This window comes from Rhynchophorus ferrugineus, unplaced genomic scaffold (genome assembly GCF_030347505.1).
Source record: "Rhynchophorus ferrugineus isolate W39M unplaced genomic scaffold, kcgeb_rfMv2 rfM434, whole genome shotgun sequence".
NCBI lineage: Eukaryota > Metazoa > Arthropoda > Insecta > Coleoptera > Curculionidae > Rhynchophorus > Rhynchophorus ferrugineus.
Genome location: NW_027473011.1, coordinates 1 through 10,000, shown reverse-complemented (window position 1 = coordinate 10,000; position 10,000 = coordinate 1). Strand labels below are relative to the sequence as shown.

The following is a 10,000-nucleotide window of genomic DNA, read 5'->3' as shown; positions in this document are numbered from 1 at the left end:
TAAAAACTAATTTTATCGGATACGACGATCGTATTAATGGTGCGCGCTACGTTTATCACAAAAACGTGCGAACGACCGTTTTAAACACGTCTCATCCCTTTCATATTCGTACGACCCGTACGAGAGAGTTAGGTCACACGTACGGGTCCGCTGTCACGTTTTAGAACGTCGCGATCGAATCGCGCTTATACGCTCAGCACGCTCAGACATTTCTCGTCGATCGCGAAGATCAAAGAAAATCCGAGCAGTCTTGAAATGAGATACGACCCTCAGCCAGGAGTGGTCCGGGTATGAGATCCCAGGACCGCAATGTGCGTTCGAAATGTCGATGTTCATGTGTCCTGCAGTTCACAAGTTGACGCGCAATTAGCTGCGTTCTTCATCGACCCACGAGCCAAGTGATCCACCGTTTAGGGTAATCTTTTTTTAAGTTAGGTTTTAAACGCATATCGAAACGTTTCTATTATAAGACGACGACGACGACGACGACGCGCGCTCACGTCATAGACAGCGCTTGCGCCCCTTTCGCAGCCGCCGTCGACTTTAAAACGCTCTTACGGTTTATTTTCGTCTTCTCCACTACACACAACGAGAGGAGCGGAGACAGACTACTCGAAATGGTGACGTTCGTTGTAAATTTTCGTCGTCTCACCTCGTACGACAACAAAAGAGCATACGCTGATCATAGTTTGGCAATATTTTCGTAAACTAAATCTCACCCTTTTGGAATGAAACAAACGAAGGGTGATAAGATTTTCGTAAACTAATCACATTACCGATCATCGTATATGTTCGTCGATATGAGGATCGAAACGTCGATTAGAAATATAATTGGCAAAATCGTTTTATTTTGCGCTCGATTTGTCCATTTATAACGAAATCCGTCGTAGGCCGACGATTATTACTCGTCGTCCTATATAACAACATCTTCATCGTATATATCTCCGCTTTCGGGCGTACATCTTTTAAAACCATATATTATAGGTACCCGAAAACAGCTACGTTGACGACGTCGAAATTCGATCGGAACTTCCGAACTTCGTAGATGGCTCTTTAACGTTCGACAATGATTTTTACAGACTTGTACGTTTACCTATTATATATATATAGGCATAACAACACACTGTAATGATCCTTCCGCAGGTTCACCTACGGAAACCTTGTTACGACTTTTACTTCCTCTAAATGATCAAGTTTGGTCATCTTTTCCTACACATCGACGACGCCGAAACGCCATCGCGTGTCGATCCGAAGACCTCACTAAATCATTCAATCGGTAGTAGCGACGGGCGGTGTGTACAAAGGGCAGGGACGTAATCAACGCGAGCTTATGACTCGCGCTTACTGGGAATTCCTCGTTCATGGGGAACAATTGCAAGCCCCAATCCCTAGCACGAAGGAGGTTCAGCGGGTTACCCGGGCCGCTCGGCCAGGGAAGACACGCTGATTCCTTCAGTGTAGCGCGCGTGCGGCCCAGAACATCTAAGGGCATCACAGACCTGTTATTGCTCAATCTCGTGCGGCTAGAAGCCGCCTGTCCCTCTAAGAAGAATAGTTTGTACGCCGACAGTAAAAACCGCGCACGAACCGCGAAACCCGAAAGCAACGCGGCCGGCGGGCCTTTAGGATGTCAAAAAGCGCCTAGTTAGCAGGCTAGAGTCTCGTTCGTTATCGGAATTAACCAGACAAATCGCTCCACCAACTAAGAACGGCCATGCACCACCACCCACCGAATCAAGAAAGAGCTCTCAATCTGTCAATCCTTCCGGTGTCCGGGCCTGGTGAGGTTTCCCGTGTTGAGTCAAATTAAGCCGCAGGCTCCACTCCTGGTGGTGCCCTTCCGTCAATTCCTTTAAGTTTCAGCTTTGCAACCATACTTCCCCCGGAACCCAAAAGCTTTGGTTTCCCGGAAGCTGCCCGTCGAGTCATATTAGGGAACGTCGACGGATCGCTAGCTGGCATCGTTTAAGGTTAGAACTAGGGCGGTATCTGATCGCCTTCGAACCTCTAACTTTCGTTCTTGATCAATGAAAGCGTTTTTGGCAAATGCTTTCGCTTCTGTTCGTCTTGCGACGATCCAAGAATTTCACCTCTAACGTCGCAATACGAATGCCCCCATCCGTTCCTATTAATCATTACCTCGGGGTTCCGAAAACCAACAAAATAGAACCGAGGTCCTATTCCATTATTCCATGCATACAGTATTCAGGCGAAATTTTAGCCTGCTTTGAGCACTCTAATTTGTTCAAAGTAAACGTGCCGGCCCACCTCGACACTCAGTAAAGAGCACCGCGGCAGGATTGAGTTGGGCCGTCGTAACCACGACGCGCACAACACGCACGCCGAAACGCACGCGCGACGGCGACGCGACACGACTAAGCCCACCGGCAGGACGTCTCGCGAAAAACACGCCAGTTAACACCGCGAACGATGAACCGGCGGCGCGAGACACAAATTCGACTACGAGCTTTTTAACCGCAACAACTTTAATATACGCTATTGGAGCTGGAATTACCGCGGCTGCTGGCACCAGACTGGCCCTCCAATTGATCCTCGTTAAAGGGTTTAGAGTGTACTCATTCCGATTACGGGGCCTCGGATGAGTCCCGTATCGTTATTTTTCGTCACTACCTCCCCGTGCCGGGAGTGGGTAATTTGCGCGCCTGCTGCCTTCCTTGGATGTGGTAGCCGTTTCTCAGGCTCCCTCTCCGGAATCGAACCCTGATTCCCCGTTACCCGTTACGACCATGGTAGGCGCAGAACCTACCATCGACAGTTGATAAGGCAGACATTTGAAAGATGTGTCGCCGGTGCGAGACCGTGCGATCAGCTTAAAGTTATTCAGAGTCACCAAGTTGTACGATGACGAGCGCGAACCCGAAACCGATTGGTTTTGATCTAATAAAAGCACTCCTTCCATCTCTGGTCGGAGCTCTGTTTGCATGTATTAGCTCTAGAATTACCACAGTTATCCAAGTAATTGTGGGTACGATCTAAGGAACCATAACTGATTTAATGAGCCTTTCGCGGTTTCACCTTAATTCGGTATGTACTGAGACATGCATGGCTTAATCTTTGAGACAAGCATATGACTACTGGCAGGATCAACCAGGGAACTGTTCTTATTATTTTATCGACACGAAGCAGATAAAACAAATACAGACACAGTTTATTTTATAAGTTTGACTTATAAAGAAACGTGTGCGTAAGACGACGATATATAATATATATCGACGACTAATAAAAAGGAGGTGCATGATAGCGCGCCTAGACGACGGAAAAACCGGTCCGAGGCGCCACGCTCTTACATTTTAATATTAGTTGTCTAATAAAACAAAACGATATCATCATCTTAGACACATCTTTTGTTTTTTTTATACACAACCGATCGACTAGGCACCCAATTATCTCGATTATCGACGACGATCGTCGACTACGTCGAAAATTGGATGCCGCAAAATATCGTTCGGCGTTTATAAGACCTCGAAAAACATTCTCTCCGAACCCTTCGCTAGATAGAAATATATAAAGCGACAAGGAAACCTCGTACGAGAAACGTTTCGTGATTTTTTATTTTATTCTCGCTCGGAGAGCAGAGAGCTATCGCAAAATGTGTTGCTGTTTTATGAACGTTCCGATGAAAAACCGATACGTCCATAAAAATAATAATTCCAATCGCATATGAATCGTGGATCATCTTCTTCTAACGAAGCCGAATGTTCCCGCCGAATTCGCGATCTCGCAGTGATACCGTCGTCGTCGTCGTACGCTTCCCGATATATCGAAAAAAACCGACCAGGAAGAACAACGAAACGACGATACAAAATCGCGAGAGCGTTACGAATATATAATAACACGACGAAATACGCTTTTTATTTAGATAAATAAAAAAATACGGTTCGGATCTTATATATTAACATATAATATGTAATACCACCTTCGCTGATCAAAAGCCACTCGGTAAAAGTGTCACAGCGCCGGTCGACCCGACCCGTCGTATCCGTCTCTCGTATCGCCCCACGTAGAAGCGCACACGATTTAAGCGCGGGTCTCTCGCCAGCTATCGGAAATGTATGGGTGTTTTAGAACAGATCGTTTATACGGACGTTGCGCAAATTTTTCGTTTTTACGTCTGCCCGTTCTCGTTATTATCGGAATGTTCCGATGAATAAACTTTAGCTTTAGACAACGTGAACTTCTAAAGCAATAATTTTAACCTCTCGTGTTAATACGTCCTCAGGCCGTTTCTAGACTGCCGATCACGTTCTTTAAAAGTCGGAAAATTCCGATCCATAAAATTATGCTAGTAGAATGTAAAGATCCTTCATAGGATGGATACTGTCACATATCGATACGGCGATCGGAGTAAAACTGTTCTCACGTATTTCAGGACATTTTAGGTTGTTACGTCGGCCCGTTCGTTATTATCGGTATATACCTATGAATAAATGTTTTGCTTGTAGAACGTAAGATTCCAAAAGAATGATTCGCCGAAACGATGGTGCACCCTTACGATCGGATATTTGCCGCTTATTGGCCATTTTCTATAATTCATCCGTTAGATATCGTTTATCGACTACGGATAAGGTTTTCCGATATCAGAATGTTCCTAAGGATGATTCGAAAGTGATTTGAACGAAGAATTTGATAGAATGAATCCTTTATTTATCCATTGAGTACAGGGTACGGAGTGTCTGCGGGGTCAGCTAATATATTATATTTCTCTCTCGACGTAATGGTAACTCGAAGTCCGAACCGCGCTCATGAAGCTCGGTTTCAATCCAATCCATGTTGGTCGGTTCCTCGAGAGGAACGCCGTATCTTCGCGGTCGACCGCCTAATGAATCAGGTGGTAAAAGTCCAAGCCCAGCGCGGCAACGGCAGGCGCGTTCAACGTTTTAACTGCCAATTCTACGGTCATTCATCGGCCAACTGTAAAGCCACTCCGGCCTACGTCAAGTCCCAAAGACAGAAATTCCCCGCCGAAATGCACCAACTGTTGAGAACCATACACCGCAAATTACTCGGGATGCAAGTGCCGACCTACTCCAAAAACAACCAAACCCAAAAGACCAATTCCTCCCCCCACTCATGTACGGGGAACTCAAGATAACAGTCGTCTGGCTGGTCTGGATTCCACTAGAACACGAACCCGATCTCCATTGGCGAAATACTCTTCGGAACATATTCAGATGACCAAGGAGATTTTCAGGCCATTTTCAACGCCATCAACCACACAGCTATTGGAAGAATTACTATCGGCCGGGATAATAGATGAGTTGGAACTTGGGCTTATTGCTCCAAGCGAACCAACTCACTACTCCTCCAATCGACCGACAATAATTGACTTTTTTATCTATCAAAATTCGAATCAAGCCTCTGACCTGCAAGTACTCCAAGATATCGATTCTGACCACAGGCCTATCCTCCTCACCCACCATCAGCGATTTTCCACTGAGTTCCACTGTCCCCAAGCAAGGTCAACCTAGTAAACGAAAAAAAAAGTATCTTCTCTTTGACGATCCTCATTATATTAGGACGATAGTTCCATTCTAAATTCTTGATTAATTACAGTTCCTATTTGTTCATTTCGAGACGTTCCCGTGATTAATACTTATCGTGTAGAAATTAGCCACAATCCACAATTAGCCACAGTTAGGAAAAATAAATTAATTATCATATAGTCATAAACGTAATAAAAATGAATACACATATTTTCGAAGTCACTCCAGAAATACTTTACCTTATTTTTAAATAACAATCTCGGGCCGTACCATTTTTACAAAACTTATTCTATATACTTACTATATAACAGATTATAATGATATAATATAATTCAATACAATAACTACAATATATATATATATATCTGAAAATTCTGTTTTTATAAAATGTCAGCTACTGTTTAACATTTCATTTTTTAAAATGTATATCCAATTGTGGTTCTGAAAAGAACCGATTTTGCAGGTAAGTAGTATATTGAAACACACATAGGTATGTGAATTAATTTACTTAGAACTGGTATATTTGGTGACTGCTTTGGTACCTTCGCTAACGGCGTGCTTAGCCAACTCACCGGGTAACAATAACCTAACGGCGGTTTGGATTTCTCTGCTCGTGATCGTTGATCTCTTATTGTAATGGGCGAGACGCGACGCTTCGGCGGCTATCCTTTCGAATATATCGTTCACGAAAGAATTCATGATCGACATGGCCTTGCTGGAGATACCCGTATCGGGATGAACCTGCTTTAAAACTTTGTATATGTAAATCGCATAGCTTTCCTTCCTCCTGCGCTTCTTTTTCTTGTCGCTCTTAGAGATATTTTTCTGGGCTTTTCCGGCTTTCTTGGCCGCCTTACCGCTTGTCTTCGGTGGCATTTCGAAATAAAAATCCCGACGTCTCACGTACCTCAAAGAGTACTTAACTAAAAAAATGCCTTTAATTCTAGAACTTATAACATTCGAAGGAACACTTCTAAGCCCCGCCCATAGCCCGAGTTAGAGTCTGATTGGTCGCGTATGATATAACGAGTTTGGCTCGCGGACAAAATTCCAGGCCGATCTGTAAGAAATTTCCAGTACCGTTTTTGATTTAAAGGTGAGCAGTATCTAACAACGATCGAGATTAACATGTCCGGACGTGGTAAAGGCGGAAAAGTGAAGGGAAAGGCGAAGTCTCGTTCCAATCGTGCGGGATTACAATTTCCTGTCGGTCGTATTCACCGACTTCTAAGGAAAGGAAATTATGCCGAACGCGTAGGGGCCGGTGCTCCCGTTTACTTAGCTGCCGTAATGGAATATCTGGCGGCCGAAGTTCTCGAGTTGGCGGGTAACGCCGCTAGAGACAACAAGAAAACAAGGATTATCCCTAGGCATTTACAATTGGCCATCAGAAACGACGAGGAATTGAATAAACTGTTATCTGGCGTTACTATTGCCCAGGGCGGCGTCTTGCCTAACATTCAAGCAGTATTATTGCCTAAAAAGACAGACAGCAAAACCAAATAGATAACGCAAACCGTTTAAAGTTTTGCATACGCCCTTTAATATCGGTCCTTTTCAGGGCCAACAAAATCGTATAAAAAAGAAGTTAGAATACGCGTTCTTATTAAAGAATAAATATTAACTAGAAAATTTATAAATAATCTGATCTGTACTGAATATTCCTTTATTACTGTTTTAGAGTATCGATCGATCGGTTCCCTAATTAGTTACGGCTCTATCTAGAAAATAATCATTTAAGTAATAATAAGATAATAAATAAATTATATAAATATTCTTTCTTTTATAAAGTTATATTGTGGTTCTGAAAAGAACCGTTTTTTTTCTATTAAAAAAATACGGTCTTGGACGAACGTATTTTTTAGGGAAGTCGTAGCACGTCCAGGAGTGTCGGGATATTTGTAATTTTCAACTCCGTGTCTTCTTGATCTGACGATGAAATGTGTCGCCTGTTTAATATATCGTCATACGTAGTAGAAATAGTTTTATTTCTTTTTCTTTGGTGATACTGGTTTTTTAGTTTTCGCACCTTCACCAGCGGCAACACGAACAGTTGAGGTCGTCGTCTTAGCACTTTTCGGTTTAGGCGCCTTGGGCTTTTTCGTAGGTCCGGCTTTATTAGATTTTTTCGCTTTGGAAGGCGATTTCGGGGATCTTGCGGCCGTGTTGCTTTTTGCTGCTTTCGAAGATGAACTATTAGCGGCGGCATTGGAAGCGGACGTAGTCGTGGCGGCGGTAGATTTCTTTCCTGTTTTCTTTTCGACGGCTTTTTTGGCAGAAGCTTTTTTCTCGGCCAAAGTTGCAGATTCACCTTTCTTACTTTTAGCTGTGGTTTTCTTAGTTGAGGCGGAGGCGGCGGTCGTCTTTTTTTCCGTTTTCTCTGAGGTTTTTTTGGCAGACGCTTTTTTACCACCGGCTGTCGTAGCTGTCGCGGCACCTCCTACTGGTTTTCGTTTATTTTTCTGTCCGGTTTTGGCAGTGGCCGTTTTTCTTTTCTTCGTACCTGCGGCTGTCGTACCTCCTGCTTTACGTGCCGAAGCCGCTAATTTAAATGATCCGGAAGCTCCTTTGCCCTTCGTTTGTACCAAAACACCCGAAGCGATCCACGTCTTTATATATTTCTTTATAAAGGGCGATAATTTGTCAGCATCCACTTTGTAATTGGCCGCTATGTATTTTTTAATAGCTCTGAAGGAAGTTCCGCCTTTCTCTTTCAATCCTTTAATTGCACTCGTTACCATATCAGCGATCGGAGGATGACTAACTTTCGATTTAGAACTCTTCGCCTTGCTCGAAGTGGATTTTTCTTTCTTCCCTCCTGCAGACGAACCTGCGCTACCGGCTGTAGCTGATGCGGCTCCCGTAGCCGACACCGAAGATGAATTCGACCCGGCCGGTGTGCCTGTTGACGATGCGTTAACAACGGCGGCGGAATTTCCTCCACTCCCTTGATTCGACGAAGGAGAAACCGCTTGTCCGCTAATATCGACGTCCGACATTCTGATATAATTTCTTAATTTTCTTATAAGAACGTTCTAATCACGATTCGTTTGACAAAGTTACGTACGTGCGTATGCTTCTCGTTCGCGTATTTTAACTGTCTGACGGTCGCTCTCATTTAATGCGTACCCTATATGATATGAGCCGAACGGAGGACTGAACGGTCGAGCGCGAACGACGTTCCATATTCCGGCTTCGTCGAAACGTTCATCGAGCTTGGAACCGTTTACTTATTTCTCATATTAAATACATAAATCCTTTAGAATATCATACGATTTATGTTCGAGGCGTTAAAAGATAAAACGTAGTAGAAGTAGCAAACTTTACCAATAAATTTTACGTTGACTATCGTCTTAGAAGGAAGCACAAAATCAAGCGTTGCTCTCGATTCCGTCGAAACTACCAATTTACATTCGAGTTATAGACTTTCGGTTATAACTATGAAAATATATCTTTTCAAATCTACGTCCCCCGATATATCGTCTTTTGATATAAATGCAATTCCGTACAGATCTAATGCTATTATTGGAGAAACGAGACATATTATTCCTAATTGATGCGGTACAGATTGTTCGTTGTCCAAAACGAATCTATATCGAAACGTACCGTTGTCGAATTAACTGTAAGAAAACAATGACATGAAAATTAACCGATCCTATACTAATATACTTCTTATTTAACGGTTTCTTAACACCATCCGAACTCTGGGTTACAATCGAACGTATCGGGTGAGCAACGATATCGAGACGTCTATAAGAATATCGTGTCAAACCCTTCTGTATCGATACAATGCTCATATATATTATAGTATATTTTGCTTCTTTAGTTGAAATCTGTTTTCATAAATAGTTATCTAAAGTCAATAAATACATGGAACGCGATCTCCATACATACGTGCGTAGAACTACCGTACCTTCTTTGAAATCTTAAGGATTCTCCAAGCTCATCGACGCGAAGTTTATCTCGGAGTATTTTCTCTCTAAAGGAAAACTATATTAAAGCTTCAACGAAGATTCGGTATTCGATTGTTCACCATCATTTACATTCTTGTCATTAACCTAACATTTATTATGAAATCTTATTTTAAACTTTATCTATCTTTTTATATTACGATCGTCTATTATAATGCAGTATATTTGTTACTTTACAAGTAAATCTTAGATGAAAGGAGCAGATATTTAATAAAATTTAACGTCATCTTAGTCCATTTTCGAATAATAAATTTCTTTTTTTATGCTAGTAAATTTGTGGCTCTGAAAAGAACCGTTGTTTTCTTTAGTTGAATAGATACGTTGTTCTGTTTTAATTGGTCAGCATATATAATACTTTATTTAACCGCCAAATCCGTATAGGGTTCGTCCTTGGCGTTTGAGGGCGTATACTACATCCATGGCAGTAACGGTTTTCCTTTTGGCGTGTTCGGTATAAGTGACGGCGTCTCTGATAACGTTTTCCAAAAATACTTTTAATACACCTCTGGTTTCTTCATAAATTAG

The 10,000-nt window shown here is 42.6% G+C and overlaps 2 non-coding genes across 2 annotated transcripts; both read right to left on the bottom strand.

Moving 5' to 3' along the window:
- Positions 1-263: 263 nt before the first annotated feature.
- LOC143205988 (5.8S ribosomal RNA) lies at positions 264-418 on the bottom strand. Its single transcript, XR_013008034.1, has one exon. It is a non-coding gene; the product is annotated as a 5.8S ribosomal RNA (ribosomal RNA).
- Positions 419-1,126: 708 nt separating this feature from the next.
- Positions 1,127-3,115, bottom strand: LOC143205994 (small subunit ribosomal RNA). Its single transcript, XR_013008038.1, has one exon. It is a non-coding gene; the product is annotated as a small subunit ribosomal RNA (ribosomal RNA).
- Positions 3,116-10,000: the final 6,885 nt, after the last annotated feature.